Here is a 23,281-nt window from a genome sequence, read left to right on the forward strand (position 1 = left end):
TGAAAAACAAACAAACAAACAACAGGAGGGGAAAGGGCAAATAACAGTTTACTTCCTATATGTACATTGTAAATGTTTGCTTTGGTCCTTTTTCCTGTGATATAATCAAAAGAGTGAGAGGCAGGGCTTGTGCCATTGTGGCTGTTATTGAGACACAGCTAGAAGCTGCAAGAAGACTTTTAAGAAGGAGAGAGGACAACAAGTAGTCCAATTAGCAACATTATATTTATTGTCAGATTCATTTTGTAGCAGTAGTCCTGGAAGTCACGATAATGACCATTGTCGCCGTTATTGAAATTATATGACTAGGATCAGGAAGTAAAGTTTCAGTTTGTTACCAGCATCCCCACAGGTGTCACTCATCATTTCGATGGGCTTCTATTGGCATAAACCCGGCTGCACACCCTCTGGCACCAGTAACTCTGACGTAGAGAAGGTTGCATTAGTGTGAGGAAGTCTCAAGTCTACCCTGCTGGCCAGACAAACACAAACCAAAAAACTGTGTGTCAGTGCCAAGAAAAGAGATCAGGATAAGGCATCCAGGGGAACGTACAGTATCAGGACACGTGTATGGCAGACTCTACCAGCAAACTCTGATGAAGTCCTCAGCAGAAATTTCAGTTGCCCTCCTCTGGTGTAACTTCCAGAGGAGAGCAGTGATGGCCAAACTTATTTGAATTCCCCTCTGCAGCAGTGGGTACTGCTGGTGTCAAAGGAAGCATGCTACAGGGCCTTGTTGTAGCCTGATGAATGTGGTCCATCAGCTCTATAGCATGTGTGTAGCTATGAATGCAGAAGAAGCTTCCGTTTTCCATTTTAGAGTGCCATGGGCTGCAGCCAAAGACAATGATGCAATATATTGTTAAAAAAGGGAACCCTTGGAGAGTTTCTTCCATCACCAATGGTCCGTTAATGATATGAGAGCTGTAAATGCAAGTGTCAAAGTTGTCTGGAAGAACAGATACCTACATATGTATGGATTTTCCAAGGCACAAAGGACAGGAGCCATCTGATCTGAAAATGGAAGAAGGTATCCAGTGAAATCAATGGGAATTTGGTGCCTGTCTGTCCTTTGGGCCTTTTGAAAATCCCCACCTCCCTCCCCCAGCATTAATACAAATAAGAATTCATAATACTTTATAATTTGGTGTGTAATTTGTCCTTTACCTTCTAATTCACATTTTTATTAGAAACACAAGAGAAAATATTGCCTTTTACATACAGTTTATTCTGTTTCTCACTCACATATCCCCTTATATAATAATAGCAAAGATTAACGGTATTTTCTTGCTATAATTTGGACTATGGTTTTTCAAGGTAGCAACTAAAAATTCGTCTGAGAATAAGGGCTTGTGTCCACTTACAGCTTTGCAGGGGCACTGCTGTAACTTTTAGGGAAGACGCTACTTGCGCCAATAGGAGAGCCTTCTCCCATCAGCATAGGTATTCAGCCTCCCTCCTATTGGCACAGTGACAGTTGCACCGCAGATTAGGTTCGCGTAACTCACTTTGAGGTAATTATACCAACTGAAGTTTGTGATGTAGACCAGGCTCAGGGTTTTTGATTAGGCAGTTTTACAGATAGGAAAGTTTGTTTATACATTGAGGTCTATCCCCACATTCATCTCACACCCCACACTCCACAACTCTAGGACTCCTTCCAGAGAAATTACTGTGAGACAAGTGTAAGACACAGGCTCCTTTTCAGTCACCAAATCACTTCCATTTTCAAGCCCCTCCCTAAGCGTTGGTGGGCAGAGCCTACCCTCACCTCTTCAGCTGACTGAAAGTCAGGGGGTAAGACTACCTGCATAAAAGCCCAGTTAGGCCCTAGCCACTGTAGGAAACAGATGCCTGCCCCACACTCCCAAGCTGGGAGGCTATTCAGGACCTGGCAGATGCAGAGGACTGGCCCAGACCACCGGGCCCCGTAATAGACAAAGGAGGAAGATAGACTGGCCTCATCTGAGGGTTCAAACCCTGAGGATTTTCTGGGGAGCCAGCAGTACTTGAGGGGGGAGTCCAAAAGTGTCCCAGGGACAAGAGTCAGGCTAAGTGGATTGTGGTAAACCACCGTGTTGCAGGCCGGATCCCCACTGACACCCCACCCCCACCATCCCAAATCCCGGGGTGGCAGTCTCATCACTGGTTATTGAACACTCTGTTTGTTGGTCCCACCCTGCCCCAGGACTTGGGGCCGAGAACTCTGAACTATGTTTGTTGCTGCACCCTGAACCAGGGCCTGGGCCTTATAAAGCTGAAGCACAGGCCTGGACCCCAAGTCTTAAGTTATTGGACTCAAGACTGCTATTGGGCTGGAAAACAGGCCTGAGTCTCAGGACTAATTATGACGGTTTTGACTCTAGAAAAACATGGCTGTATTTCAAGCACAGAAGATAAAACCTCTCTTGTAAAGAGGGTTTTTTTTCCAGGTCAGCTTTTTTCCTCTTAAAAACTGCATTCTTTTGGCCATTCCTGTGAACAACTACAGCACACATTCACTTGCTTAGTGATCAACAGCAATGTCTGTGATTCAGTAAGGAAATGTAGTGTTCATTGATGGGAGAATGTGCTATCAATTTTGGAGCTAAAATATCAAGTATGTCAACAAACTAAATGTGTGTGCATGAAATACTTAGGATGGGATTGTGGAGAATTCTTGGTCTTACTTGTCTGTAAAACTATTTTTCACTGTTATCTTTTAATGAGGATGTGAGTTATCTCTCAAGATAGCTTATGCTGGGCCAACCCAATGCTCATTGAAGTCAACATGACTCTTTCCAGTGAATCTAAAGGCTTTGACTAAGACTCATTCTACATGTGGTGCAGTATCTTGCTCTGATCTCAGAAATCCACTGTATCCTCCAAATAAGGGCAAGACTCCAAACATATCGATTTATTTTATTAAATCCTGAGAGTTGTGAAGAGATTACTGTGTCTTACAGAAGGTCAGGCACTGCTATGTCTAGGTCTCTTAAAAGAAGTATTTTATCATCTGCATGTATAAAGAGCTTCTATGTGTATTGGATTAAGTGAATTCCTTAGTGTTCTTTGTGATTACAGATCATCAGTGTGAATAGATTTTTCGGCAGATAGTGAGAAAAGAAGTGTCAGAACAAATAATTTATTGCCTCTCAGGTTGAGTTTTTCAGAACAGTGACTTAAATAAGGTTAAGCCAGGACAGAATCACCCTATTTTCATGGTGCTTGTCTGAAATTCTTATGGACTGCTTTACGTAGACAAGATTAAAAGCCATTAACTACAGTTCGAAAAAGAAAATCGTGCCAGTGATGTCGCATGCAGTTTTCATCATATGTTAGTTCAGGATTAATTGTGGTATTATTCTGAAATTCTTTGGCACCTCTGCACTACTGAGTCACCACAAAAGCAAACATCATTTTCATTAATGAGAGCACTGTTTGAAATGTTACGACACTAGTCCAGCCAGTTTCTGATGTGTATACTATAGGCATAGGCATATACATCTGTTTGTCCCATTTATTTACGTTTGTCCCATGTAGCACACTGAATACAAATCCTGTAGCAAGGCTCTGGATTGCTGAACACTCCTTTGTTTAATTATATAGCGGCTTGGAAATTCTCTGAACCTTTAGGTAAATTCAGTATGAAAGGATTTTGTTGAATGAAGTATGAAAATGAATAATCAAATCAATGCATATTTTTGTTATTAATTAGTTTGATATTAAAGTAAACTCTTTCACATCCAACATTCTATCATTGGGAACTCTCAAATAAGCCACATTTTAACCATAAGTAAATTTTAGTTACATTTTCCATAAGTACAGTATGGTGAAAGTAAATATAAATAAATACAGCAAATGTAGAAAAGTTTACATTGAACAATATTACTGTTGCTGGTAAATAAAGTACCCTGCATACATTTCTGTTTGTTAATAGTTAATCTTGTTTTTCTTTAGTCTTATGCATTGCTAGGTATCCCTCTCTGTTATCCAGAGTGTTTGAATATCTGGTAACCTTACATTCCTGGGGCTGCCAGATATGAAAGAGTTCACTGTAAATTCAATTTACTGTGCCTATCTAGATTTTCAGCTTGCTGCAGAGTTTTGTATTGTAGAGGTTGTCAAGGGGATCTGGAGGTTTGAGAGCTGGTGGGAGGGTGACTGTTGGAGTTATTGTCACTGGTGAGGGAGAATAGCCTTCCTTTTTTATCAGAGGGGTAGCTGAGTTAGTCTGTATCTTCAAAAACAAGTCCTGTGGCACCTTATATACTAACAGATATTTTGGAGCATAAACTTTTGTGGGCAAAGACCTGCATTGTCAGATGACTGAGAAGGGGGTTCCAGAGGAGGGTTTAAATATATGGGTTTATGAAAAGGAGGGAGTCCCAGTCAAGAGGAGGGCCAGAGCTGACCAGGTCAGCTCAGTCACAGAGGATGTGGTCAATTAGCAGCAGTTAATGTGGAGCTGTGAACATCAGGAGAGGAGAAACCAGGTCAGTTCAGTCCGGAGGATGTGGCCCATTATCAATAGCTCATGTGGAGGTGTGAACATCAAGAGCCAAGAAACTGCTTTTGTAACTGGCCAGCCACTTGTAGTCTCTATTCAGTCCTTGGTTGATGGTGTCAAATTTGTAAAATGAATTGCAGCTCTGCGGTTTTTCTTTGGAGTCTGTTTTTGAAGTTTTTGTGTTGTAGGATGGCTACTTTTAAATCTGTTACTGAGTGTACTGGGAGACTTAAGTCTTCTCCTACAGGTTTTGTATGTTACCGTTCCTGATGCCTGATTTGTGTCCATTTATTCTTTTACATTGAGGCTGTCCAGTTAGGCCAATGTATATTGCAGTAGGGCATTGCTGATACATGATGGCATATATTATATAAGTAGTTGTGCAGATGAAAGAGCCCATGATGGTGTAGTTGATGTGGTTAGGTCCTGTGATGGTGTCGCTGGTGTATATATGTGAGTAAAGTTGACACTGAGGCTTGTTTCAGGGGCTGGTTCCAGGTTTAAAGTTACTGTGTTGTGGTCGATAGTTGCTGGTGAGAATTTGTTTAAGATTGGCAGGCTGTCTGTAGGCAAGGACTGCCCTGCTTCCCAAGGTCTGTGAGAGTGATCAGTCATTTTCCAGGATGAGTTGTAGATCACTGATGATGCGCTGGAGAGGGTTTAGCTGGGGGCTGCATGTGGTGGCCAGTGGTGTTCTGTTGTTTTCCCTTTTTGGGCCTGTCTTGTAGCAGGTGGCTTCTGGGTACATTCCTTTTTTAACTCTCCATCATGTAGGAAGGGCCTGATATTACTTAACATCTTGTGAATGAACTTAATTCTTATTGCTTAGACCAACATTCTTGAGGATAACTTTCTAACCTCTTTGTCTCAGTATCTACTACTGCAAGTGACAGAAATTGGTGAGTAGAGTACTTGCCAGAATGAGCAGTAGTGAAATAGTTAACAATGATAACATTTGTTAGTGTTAGTCTTGGGAGTCAACAACCCATTAAGTTGAATCTTTTTCTTTGATATGGAGATATCAGACCAGGGAAAGCAACAGTGTGTCTATAGTTGAGTCTTAAAAGGTCTCTTATCTAACCCAGAACAGAGGGGATAGCCATCTGAATGGGTCTCCATCCTGGAATGATATTTTGGCCTGGCTGTTTGCAGACTTTGGCTACGTCTACACGTGAAGCCAACATCGAAATAGCTTATTTCAATGTAGCAACATCGAAATAAGTCTACACGTCCTCCAGGGCTGGCAACATCGATGTTCAACTTCGACGTTGCGCGGCACCACATCGAAATAGGCGCTGCGAGGGTACGTCTACACGCCAAAGTAGCACACATCGAAATAAGGGTGCCAGGCACAGCTGCAGACAGGGTCACAGGGAGGACTCAACAGCAAGCCGCTCCCTTAAAGGGTCCCTCCCAGACACAATTGCACTAAACAACACAAGATCCACAGAGCCGACAACTGGTTGCAGACCCTGTGCCTGCAGCATGGATCCCCAGCTGCCGCAGCAGCAGCCAGAAGCCCTGGGCTAAGGGCTGCTGCACACGGTGACCATAGAGCCCCTCAGGGGCTGGAGAGAGAGCATCTCTCAACCCCCCAGCTGATGGCCGCCATGGAGGACCCGGCAATTTCGACGTTGCAGGACGCGGATCGTCTACACGGTCCCTACTTCGACGTTGAACGTCAAAGTAGGGCGCTATTCCGATCCCCTCATGAAGTTAGCGACTTCGACGTCTCGCCACCTAACGTCGAAGTTAACTTCGAAATAGCGCCCGACGCGTGTAGCCGCGACGGGCGCTATTTCGAAGTTAGTGCCGCTACTTCGAAGTAGCGTGCATGTGTAGGCACAGTTTTTATGTTCAGATTTACAGTCAGTTCACTTTAGAAGTGTTTTCCGTTGCCATACAACTGCAAATACACACTGAAGAAAAAATACATTGGAACTCATAATTCACAGAATAATTATCTGACTGATCAGTAAGGATCCTAAATGGTTTGACGGTTGATCCACAGCTGAAATAAATATGCTTCCTCCTCTTTTTAGCTTGTTGTAGATCTTATTATAATACTGTCTTCTGTGCAGCAGATACTGAGACATATGTGAATACCAGACATCTATTATCATTAGTGTAATGCTAACTGATCTGGGTTGCTGGCACCAGGGATAGAACCATGAACATAGGGTCTAAAGCCCTGCACTCTACCACAAGAGCTAAAGGACAGCTGGCTCTCAGCCAAGGCTGTAGAGCATAGATTTCACTCACCACAGATAAAGTCTCAGTACCTCTGGGTACTACATGGTTCCCTGGGCTGAGGAAGCACGTCCCGTGCTTCTGAGACCTTCCAGCAGTTCTTCCTGGCCAATGCACCAATTGTAACGCCAACAGACCCAGGTTGCCGGCACCAGGGAGACCATTTCTACACATGCCAGGAAGTGGCATGCTAATACACGGAGCAAAAGATGCTAATGAGGTGTGGATGCAAATTCCCCATGCCTCATTAGCATAACATCACATGATTTGGAGTCCGGAAGACCATTCTTCCAGACTCCAAAACACCATGTAGAAGCATGGCCCTGGGGGGCTTCTGGGAATTTTTGGGAAGAAGGGACCGCCAGAAGAAGGACATCCTTCCAGAAGACCACCCTGGGGCCATGCTTCTACACAGCATTTTGGAGTCTGGAAGAATAGTCACCCAGTGGACATAATATACCTAGATTTCCAGAAAGCCTTTGACACGGTCCCACACCAAAGGCTTTTATGTAAATTAGGTGGTCATGGGATAGGAGGAAAGATCCTTTCATGGATCGGGAATTGGTTAAAAGACAGAAAACAAAGGGTTGGAATAAATGGTGAATTTTCACAATGGACGGGGGGGAACTAGTGGTGTTCCCCAGGGGTCAGTCCTGGGACCGATCCTGTTCGACTTGTTCATCAATGATCTAGAAAATGAGGTAATCAGTGAGGTGGCAAAGTTGCAGATGACACCAAGTCGTTCAGGACAGTCAAAACCAAAAGGGATTGTGAAGAACTACGAAAAGATCTCAGCAAACTGAGTGATTGGGCAGCAAAATGGCAAATGAAATTTAATGTGGGTAAGTGTAAGGTAATGCACATTGGAAAAAATAACCCAAATTACATGTACAACATGATGGGGTCAAATTTAGCTACGACAGATCAGGAAAGGGATCTTGGAGTTATAGTGGATAGTTCTCTGAAGACATCCACGCAGTGTGCAGCGGCAGTAAGTAAAGCAAATAGGATGTTAGGAATTACTAAAAAAGGGATAGATAATAAGACAAAAGATATCATACTTCCCCTATATAAAACTATGGTACACCCACATCTTGAGTACTGTGTGCAGATGTGGTCTCCTCACCTCAAAAAAGATATATTGGCATTAGAAAAGGTTCAGAAAAGGGCGACTAAGATGATTAGGGGTTTGGAACGGGTCCCATATGGGGAGAGGCTAGAGAGACTGGGACTTTTCAGTCTGGAAAAGAGGCGATTGAGGGGCGATATGATAGAGGTATATAAAATCATGAATGGTGTGGAGAAAGTGAATATAGAAAAATTATTTACCTTTTCCCATAATACAAGAACTAGGGGACACCAAATGAAATTGATGGGTAGTAGGTTCAAAACTAATAAAAGGAAATTTTTCTTCACACAGCGCACAGTCAACCTGTGGAACTCCTTGCCGGAGGAGGCTGTGAAGGCCAGGACTCTATTAGGGTTTAAAAAAGAGCTCGATAAATTTTTGCAGGTTAGGTCCATAAATGGCTATTAGCCAGGGGTAAAGTATGGTGCCCTAGCCTTCAGTACAAGAGCAGGAGATGGATGGCAGGAGATAAATCACTTGATCATTGTCTTCTGTTCTTCTTTTCGGGGGCACCTGGCATTGGCCACTGTCGGCAGACGGGATACTGGGCTGGATGGACCTTTGGTCTGAACCAGTATGGCCATTCTTATGTTCTTACGTGAAGTTATGCTAATGAGGCACAGGGAATTTGCATCCAAACCTCATTAGCATCTTTCACCCCATGTATTAGCATGCCACTTCCAAAGTGGCCTGTGTAGAAACAGCTGGATAGAACCTGAGAGTATAGGGTCTAAAGCCCAGCACTCTACCACATGAGCTAAGGGCCAGCTAGCTCTCAACCAAGGCTGTAGAGCAGAGACTTCACTCACCCCCAGATGAGGTCTCAGTACCTCTGGGTACTACATTAGCAACAGTAGCTATATGAAAGCTCTTAGAACTTCCTCTTTTTATTTTCTGTAACACTTCCAATCCCAGAGACTTCTATGAACATCATTTCTATGCCTCTGGCTATTACTATAAATTATTTACCTTTTAAAAATATGAAAAATCTAAGAAACTGATGTTATACAAAATTCCACTTATGCTAACCTAATCCATTCCCAGTCATGAAAAGTTGCCTCCCACTGTTTCTTTTTTGTTCTTTTGATTGTGTGAGGCTTTTGTAATTGGGTTTTGTTTGATTTTGCTCTTAAACATCAAATCCAAAGGTATTCCCAAACTTGTATGAGATTTTCAGTCTGAGACCATCCAAAGTCATTTGGTAGGAAGCTTGAATATTTTTAATATAATCCAACAGTTATAAAATTACGACATAGATGCCAGCATTCAGAGTATCAAAAATAGTTATTGCAAAGTTTAGAATCATACTGTTAAGATTAAAAAGGAGGATCACAGCATTTCAAATTCAGAATAAAATTAGTGCTAGTTGCTACAGAAATCTTTATAATAGCTTGTATCTGCATGAACGGTTTTCTTAAATTTGTACTCCTAAACAAGGCCTTTTTTATTTACAAACAAAATCTTGTAGTGCATGAGAGAAACCAGGGGCTAATTTTTCCTCTTAATCACTTACTAAATCTTACTTGTTTCAAAAATCACTCAGTTCAACCTAAAACACGTCTGAATTTGAAACTTGTGAAATTCCCTAGCTTGTTTCTCACAAATGAACTTTGGAAGATAAAGATAAAAAGGTACCATTTTGATCATCCAAAACAGGGAGTCACTACAGCTGCTGTTGCAAAAGGCTCCTCATCTCGTATCTACAGAGATTTTTCCAAACCTTGTTTGACTATTTGTAAATGAGAGCCTAAAGGTTAGCTGTCAGAACATGCAACACCTCTTGAAGGTGCCTATGCCATGTACTATTTATTATGTTGCACAAATAAATTGTGAAGCTAGGGGCATAGAAATACAATGTCTGATTGGCTGGAATTCTGGCCAATCAGAGCATCAAAATGAGGCCTCTGGGCAGCACTGCCAAGACCACTGCTGCTCCCCATCTCTTTCCCTGGTCTGGGGGAAACAGCAGCGAACGGCAGCAATGCCGTGCCAATCTGCTTCCTGCCCTCCATCCCCCACACCTCGGCAGAGCCCATGGCCTAGATCCAGTCCTGGATTTCCTGATCCCACCCATGAGGCTCAGGGCTCAACACCCCCAACCCCACCACTGGTTGGATGCTGTGGAGAGAAGCCCCAAGCCTTAGGGTCCAAATCCAGGTAAGCCGTGGTCAAGATGCAGACCTCAGGCCAGGGGTTCCCTGCCCCTGTCTTAAAATAACATAAGAGTTGGGCTGTGCCAGGAAAATGGGATGTGCCTGGAATGGGATTGCTTCTCACAGCACCAAACAGAAAAGAGCCAGAATCACCAATTCAAGCACAGTCCTTAATATTGACATAACTGGGCAAATATTGAAAGAGACTGAACCAGAGGTGAAAGGCAACTGGTGCACTGCTCCAGTAAGAAGGAGCAGGCTGGCTGGGAAGGAGGTCGTACTTGCTGTCTGCTCAGTTCCCAGGGCTTGCTACAGGCTGTCGCGTTAAGCAGAAGCAGCCCGGCCAGGAAAAGGGGCTAGCTGGGGGGTGCTGCCCCTCATCTGTCTAAGACCTTTTGGGGGGGGGTGAAGATCCACCCACTCACACACCCCAGATTTGTATGGGAACATTGTTTGTACTTCCCCTTTGTCACTGTCAGAGAGTGAGAGGAAAGAGCAGTTGGCTACTTTCCTCGCTCTGGCTGGGCAGGGCAGGGGGCAGGTGAGCTGTGCATTTTCTTCTCGCTTCCTGGGAGGGACAGGAAGGGGAACAGCCAGTAGCTTCAGCTCCCTGCACAGCCCCTACACACAGACGCAGACACAGACACACACCAACACCCTGCCCTGAGCCACCCATACTCCCAGTCCCCTGCCCTGACTTCTGCACCCTACACACCCCCAGCCCCCTGCCCTGAGCCCCTCCTCACCCAACCCTGTTTCTGCATCCCCACACACTCCAGCCTGCTCTGAGCCCCTCTTAACCCCCCAAACCTGACACCTGCAGTCTCCCACATCCTCACTCCCTGCCTGAGCCACCCCCCACACTCCCCAAGCACCCACCTTGAGCCCCTTGCACTACACCTCATGCTAAATTTCTTAAGCCAAGTGTTAATCACAACTCCCACCTCACCCAGCATCCTGCCCTGAGGATACACCAATACCTGTAAGAAATGTGTCATGTTCACCCCTGGACTGACCCAAGATGAACCAGAAAAGATAGGATGAACCTGGAATAGGATTGCTTCTCAATAACAGAGACATTCAGTGGCATGCTCTGTTTTGGCACAGATAAATCAATGCTTAAGGTTTGAAAACTAGAAGAAAACATTATTGGAACCTAAATTGACTATAATACTTTTTTTGTTACAACACAACAAATGATAATTCCCATTTAAAAAAAAAACAGAAAAAATTAACAATCCCTTTCCTAAGACATCCAAAATAAAAACTAACTTAATAAAATAACAGTTTAAAGAAAACGAACAAAAAACCCAACCATTTAAATAAAACGTGCTTTTTCCTTTTATTTTCAAAAACAAAACAAAACAAAGAAAAAACAGAGTTAAGGTCCAGAGCAACATCAGGTACATCTGCTAGTTCTATCATATGGAAAAACTGCTTCACTAGGAAATATCAATTTTTCCCCTGAACAAATTGTGAAATTTGTCCCATTCAGCGAGCTTGTAATTTAACTCAGATGACATTTCATTTTGAGCTAACTGGCACAAATAGAAAGGTTCTATGATGCCTCAAAAGTACTCACAAAATGTCCATTTGCAAACAAATATTCCGGAAACAAAACCTGGTAGGTTTCCATAGCACTAATTACCAAAACTGGCCTGTATGTTATTTGCAGGTTTTTCTACATTGTGGATTGGAGCCATCAGTGGCCAATCTAATATCTAGGCTATGTCTACGCTAGAGGGATTTGTCAACAAAATTGGTGTTTTGTCAACAAAACCTGGGGAGAGTCCAGATTACCAAGTGTGTTCTGTTGACAGAACGTTGCATTTCTGTCGACAGCCGTACCCTGCTCCCCAAGAGGAAAAATGCCTCTGTCGATAGAGACCTGTGGACAAAACACAGGTCTGGATGTTCTGGGGTCCTTCTGTCAACAGAAAAGGCCTCCATGATCCGACACAGGTGCCCTGGGGGACATTCTATCCACAGCAATCACACTCTATAGTCCCTGCCCCCAGCTCCTCTTAAAGCTGTAGGGAGCCCCTGAAACCCGGTGGCAGGAAGCCGAGAGCACACAAACAGCACAGCTGTCCCCCATGCCCTCACAAGTACTCCTCCCCTGAGATCATTTCCAGATGGCAGAAAATCAGCCACCTGGTGCATGTGCCCACCTCCATCCTCTGGCACAGGATGGAGTTTTGGAATACACAGGCTTCATGTGCCTGGCCTGATCAGCCAACTTAAATGTCTGTGAACTGGCCACAGTGGTCAGCCAGGCTTGCAGCACCATCAGGAAGTATCCCTTTCAGTTTATATACATACCCCTTCTAGGCTCAGGGGCAAACATCGGCACGTGGTCCCCCAATAGCTCTGGTGCAGTTCTTGAACGCAAGGGTGGCAAATGCGGCCATGACTGCATCCATGTCTGCCATACAGATGACCCTCTGCAGCAGGATAGTGCTGAAGGCCATCACGACATGCAGTGGGAGAGGACTGAATACACATGCTCCCCCGTGGGAGGTCCCCATCCCTCTCCCATCCCCCTGAGCTCTTCAGAAGCTCCCCCATGAGGCAATCCCCAGCAGCAGGGCCGTGTGAGGGTGGGACAGCACAGTCCTCCGTGGACGGTACTTCCTCCCGCCCTAACCCCACCCCTCTCACCTCCGACCCTGCTTCTTGAGAGTTCCCTTGGCCAGGACACCTCCCCCTTCCATGCAGGGACTGCAGCCCAAGAATGCCTTACCTCCATGAGGAGGGCCCTGACGGTGGACTTCCCCACACTGAACTGGTTTCCCACAGAGTGGTAGATGTTGAGGGTGGTGAACATCCACAAGATGACTGCAACCTGCTTCTCCATGGGGATGGCAGGCCACAGCCAGGTGTCCTGTCTCCAGAGGGTGGGGGCAAACCAAGCACACAGCTCCAGGAACCTGGCCTTCTGCATGCGTAAATTCTGGAGCCTGTGCTGGTTGTCCCACTGCCTTAAGACCAGATGGTCCCACCAGCTAGAACTGGTACGATGCCTCCAGATCCACCTGTGTACCCAGGGTGGGTGGTGCAGCTATGACCATCTGGCAACAACAATGAGCTCCTCAAAGGTGGTGTTGGGCTCACCCTCACGGAGGAAGAGGAGGACGGCTGTTAGGAGGCACATCAGGTGTTAAAGCACCTCTGCATGTGGCCAGTGCAAGCCTGGGGGCTGCTCTGGCAACATGGCTCACTGGAAAGACCTCTGGTTCCCCGAAAGTGTTGAAGCCCTGTTCTAGCAGCTGTGCTGTCCCTCATGAAGGTAGACATGCCTCAGCATGGGCAGGGAATGGGTGTCTGGGGAGGTTCCTTTAAGGAAAGAGTGATCTGCTTTGCATCTGGTCGCGATCTGTCAACTGAAGTTTTGTCAGAAGATATCTTCTGACAAAAACTTTTGCCGACCAATTGCTCTAATCTAAACATAGCCCTAGTGGCTTCCAGGATGCTTTGTATTGTTTGGCCTTATCCTTCTGTGTTTGTTCTGAATGTTTCTTTCCTCTCTCGTTTTCCATTTAAAAAAAAAAAGAATAGACACTATTTTGGGGTTGCTAGTCATGAGGAATCCAACTCTTGAGTACAACAGGCTTACATAGTAACTGCTTGGCAGAAATTCAGAAATGCTTGGACCAAAGGGAAAGAAAGAAAAAACAAGATCTAAAATGAGGTTAACTGGAAATAAGACAAAAAATGTGAAAAACATTGAAAACAAAAAAGTGCACACCCTTTATAACATGAAACACAGAAGAACGGAGATAAATTGCGGTACTTGTTTTCATGCCTACTTGAAAGCTTTGCTAGTTTACCACTAAGTATCATGAATACTAAGATCATTGCTTTTAAGAAAAACAGCCTTTCTCTTCTAAATATGCATGGGCATATGGGAACATTCTAGCCCCAAGTTTGCCAAAGATCAAGTCTTTCTGTTTGCTTTCTTTTCTAAATTAACTCTACTATGGCTTGATAGAGAAACAGGGCAATCCAGGAAGGGAGAAAGCTTGAAGAGTTCCTCAGGTCTGACAATCATCAGAACAATGATCTTGGAAGCGAGGGACTGTGTAAAGCACTATCTTTCCGACAGACAAGCTAGTCAACACTACCTGTCTCTATCCTCTGAAAGGTTGGAGGAAAGTTATGAGGAGGCAAAACTAATTTTTTAAAGGATTTGGTCACCATTTTTGCAGAGAAGGGAGAGGAATGCACAGATAACACCAAATGACGTGTAAAGAATGTGGCAGCAGGAACTCAATGCTGCTGAAGGCTGGGAGGAACGTATCTCCCAGAGATCATTTGCATGAAAATGCAAAGGTGTGCATATGGGATACCTTGCAAACAAACCCTGATGGGTACCAAGGAAGCAATGAGATTTGTCTATTGTAAACGCATTGTTGTAAAATCACAATTTATGCTAACACTCAGTATTAAGAATTGTGAAATCTCACCAGGGCTCCAAGTCATCATGGGGGACAGGCCAGGTCATCATAACTGCATAAGATGTGGATTACACAGGGCTCTCCTGGTTTAAAGCATTGTAAAGCGGAAGCGAAGCGGAGCGGAGCAGGGCAGGCTAGGCTAGGCTAGGCTAGGCTAGGCTAGGCTAGGCTAGGCTAGGCTAGGCTAGGCTAGGCTAGCTTGTTATCTGAGAGCCATGGCTCTGTCTAAGTCTTAGCTATATAGTTATAAGCCTTGTTTAACTAGCCCTCCCCACCTGTTAAAAGGTAGAGCTGGATACTAGTGTTTGTATCTTGTATGATGCTTTACTTTGGTAGATGCTGTGAGCTGAAATCACAGGGTGGTAGCTAAGGCTCCTAAGAAATCACAGGGTTTTGCCTCAGGCCAGACCCACAGTGGTGGGTGGACGGTGTGACCAGTGGATGGCTGATAGGAGGAACAGTGGGTGGGCAGCCAGCGGATGGATGGTAGGAGCAAGCAGAAGGCCAGACCAGCGCAAAGGTGGCAATGTCTCAGGTTCCATGCGGGAATGCATCAGCATGAGGTGTTAGTGCCCACATGGAGTGGACCAAGTTGTAAGTGGGGCATTTGAACTGGGGGTACGGAGAAAGTTGCGTGTGTGGAATGGCCATTTACAGTATTGGACTGGTGAGCCTGAGAGGCAAGGGACACTGCTCAATGCATTTGAGGTGGGACAGTTACTTGAGGATTGGTTATGAGCTCTGGGTGTGGTATTTTCCCAAGCTTATGCTAATTGACCTTTCTGCCTCTTTTATTAAAAGTCCTTTTCTACACTCAGACTCTGTGCTTGCAAACGGGGAAGCATTGCCTCTCCGAGGCGCCCAAGGGCGTGTGAAGTTCCCAGGCTACTGGGTGGGGGCTCGAGCCAGTTCTGTGTGAGATAGATGAAAAGGAACCCCCAGATGTTGAACCCGGCCCTGGCTCCTGCCAACTCCTTGCGGCAGAAGGGTTACAGATGCTTTTTCTGCTGATCTAGCACAACCAGTTACTGCCAAGGTGCACTGGCTCCCTTCTTTCAACATATATTACCTGCTGTGAAACAACACTCAGGCAACTATCATGTTTTTTCTTCTACTAGCTATGTAATAATGTGTACTGTATATTTATGACTCTTTAACCAGAAAACCATACCCTAATGAGTATATTTCAAGTTCCTGACCCCAACCCCTTAATTTGCTGTAAAACCAACCTTCTCATTCTTCTTCAGAGAAGTATTATGTTGGCAGATTTTGAAGTTCTGAATGGGATTATTTTTATAGCACCACATATCCTGGCAGAGGGCAGCAGGAGGGAGTCATTTTCCATTCCAAGAAAACAGCCACCACTACCAGTGTGATGTGGAACTCTGGATTATATTTTTAAAGCCCTAATGACTAGATTTTTTTTTACTCCATAATCACAGAGTGCCCCTTTCACCTGATGATTTTTATTCAGTCTTCAGCATACTTCCTGTTCTGTTTCATCATTCATCAACTGTGACGTAATTAATTTTAAATGGGAGACTTTCAGTAACCAGCAGAGACTATCATAAATCAAAACTTCTCCGGTTGATAAGTTAATGTGTCAGTGAGAAGGCTTTGGCGGTCCTTTTTTTCTTTGTATGGAAATTCCCAGATAGTCTTCTTGCCTTCTTAGAAGCTGGATCTAGTCTTGACAGAGATCCCAGAGTCAAACAGGACAGCATGTATTCTTTCACTGGGCCCCCAGGGGTTTCGACACCTACAAACATCCTGAATGTTCCATCTGCTAGAATATGAGCACAGTCTTGCTGGTAATGGGTGGACATGTGCAAAAAAATTGTATGGCCATTAGGAAACACTTGAAACACTTCAAAACATGACACCACAAACCCATTACAATCCATTGTGGATGGAAAGTGGGAGTTGGGGAGTATGTCTTCAGGCAGACCAAGCAGCCCGTGTGTGCAATGCAGCCTGACTGGAAGGCAGCACCCAGAAATGGCTTTGGAGCTAGTATCAAAGTCAGTTACAAAGTCACAGAATCACAGAACCATAGGGCTGGAAGGGACCTCAGGAAGTCATCTAGTCCAGCTCCCTGCTTCAAGCAGGATCAATCCCCACTAAGTTATCCCAGCCAGGACCTTGTCAAGCCGGGATTTAAAAACCTCGAGGGATGGAGAATCTACCACCTCTCTAGGCAACGCATTCCAACCATCCACCCGTAAAGTCATTGCTGAGGAAATCTATGTTACAGAACTCGGCATCGGGAACAAGACACTTCTATTAAATTTTAGGTATGTAGCCATGTCAAATTCAACACACTGAAAAATCCTGGAATAAAGACCAAATCCTTTGTCTAAAGAGAGTTTAAGAGGCCAGATTATCTATTGTGTTATGGTTCCTTTGCATTCCTCAGGTGGTAAAAAGGGGCAGAAAACTGGCTGCAAATGCCCAGCAGAGAATTCTCCTGTGAGAGAAGAACTGGCACAGGGGAATATCTCTGAGATGGGAAATGGATGTGACAGAGTGTGCTCTATTACATCAGGTCTCCAACGGAGTCAGGTCTATACCAGTAACAGCAGCCCAGCAGCCTCTCCAAGTTGGGATGAGGCTGATCCACAGAAAACAAAAAGCTGCAGCTGTCTTCCTCATTCATCACTCACTTGTCTGGTGCCAGGCAGAGAGCTGGTTCAGGAATAAATGTAGTTCTTCATGTCTAGTTCAACACTGCAATTTTTAAAATAAATGTAAATGTATCAGGACTCCAGTATGAGTGGAAGAGTGACAGTTGCTTTTTCTTTTCAGGATATTTTGGTTGAGATAGCTTTCAAATACAGGTACTTCTAATGTTGTTATAATGTTCTTAAACAGACCCTTGACATGCTCAGTCTTTTTTGCTGCTTTCACTGTTGTCAGAGCTGTGTTGTTCAGGGATATTAGAAAGACAAGAAGAGTGAGGTAGTATATTTTATTGGACCAACTTCTGTTGGAGAGAGGTATGAGCTTTCAAGCTCCTTTAAGCTCAGAAGCCTGTCTCTCACCAACAGAAAGTGATCCAATAAAATATATCATTTCACCCACCGGGTTTCTCTTTGTTGCTGCTGTGAAATTCAGGGGAGATGGGCAGGGTAGACAAGAAAAAGAATTAACAAAACAACTGTAGGTCTGAAAAATATTTAAAATACTTGATTGGGTATTGTTGATCAGATATTTGATCTTCTTGGAACTTGGAAAAACAGGGCTATATCTGGTCACAATTTCTCTTGGGATGGGGCCATGAGCGATGGGGCCATGAGTGGTGAGAGTGGATTTGGGAAAGTGGCAGTAGGTACATTATAGATGTGCAACTGTCTCATCTTCTCTTCCTCCCCAGTTTTCACTCTCTTCTATTTTCTATCCACACTCCCTTTGACTACTGCTTTGCTCCATGTACGCCAGTGGCACAGAAAGGTTCCATACAGCAGTCCTTTTCCTCTCTCACACACTCTGGGAAAATGATCCCATGCAAGTTTCCTGACAGTGTTTGAAAGCAGCATCTGAATGCTCACAAGCCATGAAAGTGACTGAATCATAACTGCAATAATTATTTCCATAGCCCAGTTTCACAGTTACATGAAATTGTGGCCCAGACAACTGAGGATCAGTAACAGACAGGGAGCCATGCTAGTCTATATATTATCAAAACAAAAAAGCAGTCAAGTAGCACTTTAAAGACTAACAAAATCATTTATTAGGTGAACTTTCCTGGGACAGTCCCACTTCTTCAGACCAGTTAGAGCAGAGGTGAGCAACCTTTCCAAGAAAGAGTGCTGAAATTTGACCTTTTGACCTCTACATATGATCTTAGAACCAGTGATACTTTTTAAAGTCACTAAGGCTACATCCACACAGCAAAGTTATTTTGAGATAACAGCTGTTATTATTTCAAAATACCTTTGCTAGCATCTACACTATGCAAACTCTATTTCAAAATTATTTCAAAAATAGTGGGTGCATTATTCTGGATTTGAAAACCTCATTTCAGGAGGAATAATGCCTATTTTGAAATAGTCGCGGTTAAGACACAGAGGCAGTGTCTACACTAGCCCAAAACTTCGAAATGGCCATGCAAATGGCCATTTCCAAGTTTACTAATGAACCACTGAAATACATATTGAGCGCCTCATTAGAATGCTGGCAGCTGCAGCACTTCGAAATTGATGCGGCTCACCACCACGCGGCTCGTTCAAACAGGGCTCCTTTTCTAAAGGACCCCAGCAACTTCAAAATCTCCTTATTCCTAACAGCAGATAGGAATAAGGGGATTTTGAAGTTGCCAGGGTCCTTTCAAAAAGGAGCCTGGTCTGGAAGAGCTGTGCAGCAGCGAGCCGCCGCAGCAATTTCGAAGTGCCGCGACTGCTGGCATTCTAATGAGGCGCTCAATATGTATTTCAGAGCTTCATTAGTAAACTTGGAAATGGCCATTTGCATTGCCATTTCAAAGTTTTGGGCTAGTGTAGACGTAGCCAGAATAGCACTATTTTGAAATAAACCATAAAGGCGTCCAATGGCATTATTTCGAAATAGGCACTAAGGCTGTGGCTACACTACCCCTCCCTTTCAGAAGGAGCATGTTAATGAGGAAGTTCAGAAGATGCTAAGGAGGTGCTGACATGAATATGCAGTGACTCATTAGCATAATAGTGGCCATGTGCGATTTGAAAGTGCTGCTTTCGGAATGCACACCACCTGAGCAGCCAGGGGCCTTTTAAAAGGAAACCCTGACTTTGAAAGCCCCTTCTTCCTATTTTGCTTTTAAATAAAGGAGGTTGGGATAAATGGTGGGGAGAGAAAGAAACATATCTAGCTTCAGGTTCTATGGTAAACAAAGCAAATTTCCATTGCCCTATGCTGAAACAGAAAGGCTAGTTTGGTTGTATCTTGATATGTCTGCTTTGTATGCCAGTTTGAGCAAGTTGAAGATATCCTATTAGATATTTATATGAAAATGTTTTCTTCATCAGTGTAATCAATACAATGTGTACATCTCACTGATCATGCATCAGTAATGTACGTGACTATAAATATTCAACTTGTTAGGAAAAATGCATTTCTGAATTCTTTTCCTAGCAATGGAACTCTCAGGAGCTTACTTCACCTTTGAATTAATACAGCATTATCAGAATTGGGAAATGACTGAACATGGCAAATCACTTCAAACATTCTAGGTGAAATTCACATGTAGTTGCAATATTCGTCCAGCGCTAGTCAGGTCCCAAGGGTGCTGGATTAGAGAGGTTCAACCTGTGGTAGAGTCCCTGTGTTTACCATAATCTCTCCATATTCTGTTATAAAGGATTTCAAATTAATGCATAATTGATCACTTCACATAAGAAAAAAAGTAAATTTCTGAACAGGTTGTACCTCCACCACTCACCCACATAAGCCCCCGCACCGCCTCCCCAAAAATTGAACCCAAATCAAATTACATTTAACAATCAAACTAACTAACGAACCAACTGAAGAACAAGCAATGACATATGACCAGAGTTAACAGAGATTGTACCCTGAAAAGGCTCCATGAGATTTTTACATTGCTTTTATGTTGAAAATATTCTGAAATGACAGTGATGGGTGGCAGTATAAAACTCTAAGGTGGTCAGATTGCTACTCTTTACATTATTACAGGGCAGGTGTCTTTTGCACTTTGCCCTCAAGCCTTTGAAGCACAAACTCTTCTCTAGTGTGTGATGCACCTTTTTGCTTTATAAATACAGGCAAATAGGAGGAACATTTTATAATTTCTTTTTTTTTATTTTAGTACAGGCCAATTGTGTTGTTTTTGCCTTTTGGCTTTTCTCTTGCTGATTAAAGGATTTGATTTCAAGAGGCATTTAGTCTGAGTGAGGACTGCAGAATCAGGGCTGTAGATTCAGATCTGCACCTATATTGAGACAACTGCCTCGGAAAACATTTCCTCTGTTTAGGTCTTGCAAACAACCGCTCCACGATCTGCATCCTTGATTCATAGTTTAGTTATTGCTTTTAAATGCTTTCCAGCAAATTGGCTGACAGATGAAGAGAGATTTAAAAGGACTAATTCAGCAGTGCTGTCCTTGCCGTGTTGGTCCCCAGATATTAGAAATACAAGGTGGGTGAGGTAATATCTTTTATCGGAGCAACTTCTGTTGGTGAAACAGGCTAGCTTTCAAGCGAGTCAGAGCTATAGAGCTAAATGATCCACAGAGCCTTTAAGCAGGGAAAGGTCCCTCTGAATACAGCAGAAATATTTGCTAAGACTGAAATGTCCTTAAAGAGTCTTATTCACAGTTTGTTCATGTGGGACTTTTAATGAACACCTTGAAGAACTGACAATCAGCACAATCCTGGGCTGCTTTCAATCTCCAACTTTTCAGAGTGCTGGTGAAGGGCTACCTGAGGCAGCCTGGAAGCTGTGAAAAGATGCAGTTGGAGTGTATCAAAAACAAAGTAAAAGCCCCGAGAAGCCAGTTTCCACACACTCTCCCTCCCCCCGCCCACCAGAACTGCCAGGCCTGCAAGCACCGCAGCTCAGGCCACAGAGCTGCTTGATTGCTTAAGCCTGGTGGTCAGACAATAGGACCAGAAAGAATGGCTGCTTCCTTCCTTCCTGTTGAGTGTTCTGCCTGAGTGAGCAAATTCAATAGAGCTTCGCTTCACAGCAACACTAGGCTCTAGCACAGGCGAAAACCAACAAAGAGCCATTCTAGGGCATTTCCAACTGCACCTAAGCCAAGCCACTGAGCTGTGGCACCATCCGGGGAGGGGGAAGGGCCATCTAAACCCAGACATTGCTGGAGGGTGTGCATAACGGCACAGTCAACTTTCAGGTTATTGTTTATGTGGAACTAGGACTAGATTTTTGATGTTGGGCTTGTGCTGAGATTTTTGTTCCCCTCCCTTGCCATTGACTTTTAAAATGCTTCTGCTGATTTAAAGAGAGACAAGATGGGTGAGGTAATATATTTTACTGGACCTAATTCTGTTGGTGAGAGAGATGAGCTTTGAAGGGGACCTGAAGAAGCGCGCTGTATAGTTTGAAAGCCAGTCTCTCTCACCGTCGGAAGTTGGTCTGCTAAAAGATATTACCTCACCCACCTCATCTCTCTCATATCTTGAGACCAAAACAAACACACTGCTGAATTAGTCATTTTAAATCCCTCTGCACCTGTCAGTGAGTGGAAAGCTCTTGAAAGCAACGACCACACTATGAAGAAAGTTGTACAAGAATTACCTTGTATGAAATATGCAGAGAGTATTTTCTTCAGTTCCAAGCACCAGAGTCTTCAGCTTTCACGCATTTGGTATCACAGACGACAATGGAAATAAAATGTGTCAAATAAGGGCCAGCGTCTAAAACAGAGTGGTAAAAAATCGGAGATTACATTTGAATAGGTATACATTAAAACACTGTTTTGGATAATTATTAGAGAAATGTCTGATTATCATTATGGATTATTATTCTGACCCTTTTCTCTCTTTTAAGTCTCACTCCTTGATTCAGGATGATGCCAGACTGAGAAGGAACATTGTGCAGCTAAAGATACAAAGACATTGGAGAGTATATGCAGACGTGCCAAGCATAAGTGACATATTCGAACGCACTGGGTTTCTAGATCTCAAAGGCTATGTCTAGGATTTGTCAACAGAAGTTTGTGTCAGAAGATATTTTGCGACAAAACTTCTGTTCACAGCTCATGTCCAAATAACACAGTGGATCACAAGAATGATCCACTCTGTTCACAGAGAGTGGCCAGACTTCCCGGCCACTCTACTGGCAAAACAGACTCCCAGAACCACAGCAGACGGGGTCGCAGTCACCATTGCCTTCTGGGGGCCACGGTGAGGTGCTTCCTTAAAGGGACCCCCCCCACGCACCCGTTCCCTGCCTGCAGACATGCCTACCTCTTCAAGAGACAGCACGGCCAAAGCAGGGCTTTGACGCTTTCTGGGAGACATAACTCATTCCAGGGAGCCATGGGGCCAGAGCAGCCGCTGGGCTTGCACTGGCCCCACACAGAGGTGCTTCAGAACCTGCTGCCCCTCCTGATGGTGGTCTTCCCCTTCCTCAAGGAGGGCGAGCCCAAGACCACTTTCAAGGACATCACCATTGCTGCAGGACAGTCATACTGGCACCCTTCCCCCACCAGGTGCACAGGTGGGTCTGCAGGCACCACACCAGTTCTGACTGGTGGGACCGACTGGTCACGGGGCAGCTGAATGACCAGCAGTGGCTCCAGAACTTCTGAATGTGGAAGAACACCTTCCTGGAGCTCTGTGCCTGGCTTGTCCCTGTGCTCTGGAGACAGGATACCCAGCTGCAGCTCACTGTCTCCGTGGAGAAGCAGGTCACAGTCACCCTCTGGAAGCTTGCAGCCCCTGACAGCTACTGCTCAGTGGATGAACAGTTCAGCATGGGGAAGTCTACTGTCTCAGGCTGCAGTCCCTGCATGGGGAGGAGAGTGGACATCCTGCACAAAGGGGACCCTCAGGATGAGAGATCAGGGATGTGGGGGGGGAAGTCCTGTCCCCGGGGGACTGCTGCTGGGGGATGGGCGTGGCCTTACACAGAGCTCGCAGGGGGAGAGGGGGGACAGGAGGGGCCTGGATGCCCCTGGGGCCCAGGTCCTCCCTTCCTCAGTCCATGATGTGTATGTTTGGTCCTTCCACCCCTGCAGGTCATGACAGCCATCAACAACATCCTGCTGCGGAGCATCATCCATATGGGAGACACGGATGCAGTCATGGCTGGATTTGCAGCCTGAACTGTGTCGGGAATATCAAT

The 23,281-nt window shown here is 44.6% G+C and overlaps 1 protein-coding gene across 1 annotated transcript in view; it reads right to left on the reverse strand.

The window, feature by feature from the left end:
• Positions 1-922: 922 nt before the first annotated feature.
• Positions 923-23,281, reverse strand: part of SPRY2 (sprouty RTK signaling antagonist 2) — a 55,473-nt gene continuing 33,114 nt past the window's right edge. Inside the window, exon 3 of the transcript XR_012644870.1 lies at positions 923-1,014. The gene's annotated coding sequence lies outside the window, so the exon portion shown is untranslated. The remainder of the gene's footprint in view (positions 1,015-23,281) is intronic.

Source organism: Carettochelys insculpta, chromosome 1 (assembly GCF_033958435.1).
Source record: "Carettochelys insculpta isolate YL-2023 chromosome 1, ASM3395843v1, whole genome shotgun sequence".
In the NCBI taxonomy this organism is placed as follows: Eukaryota; Metazoa; Chordata; order Testudines; family Carettochelyidae; genus Carettochelys; species Carettochelys insculpta.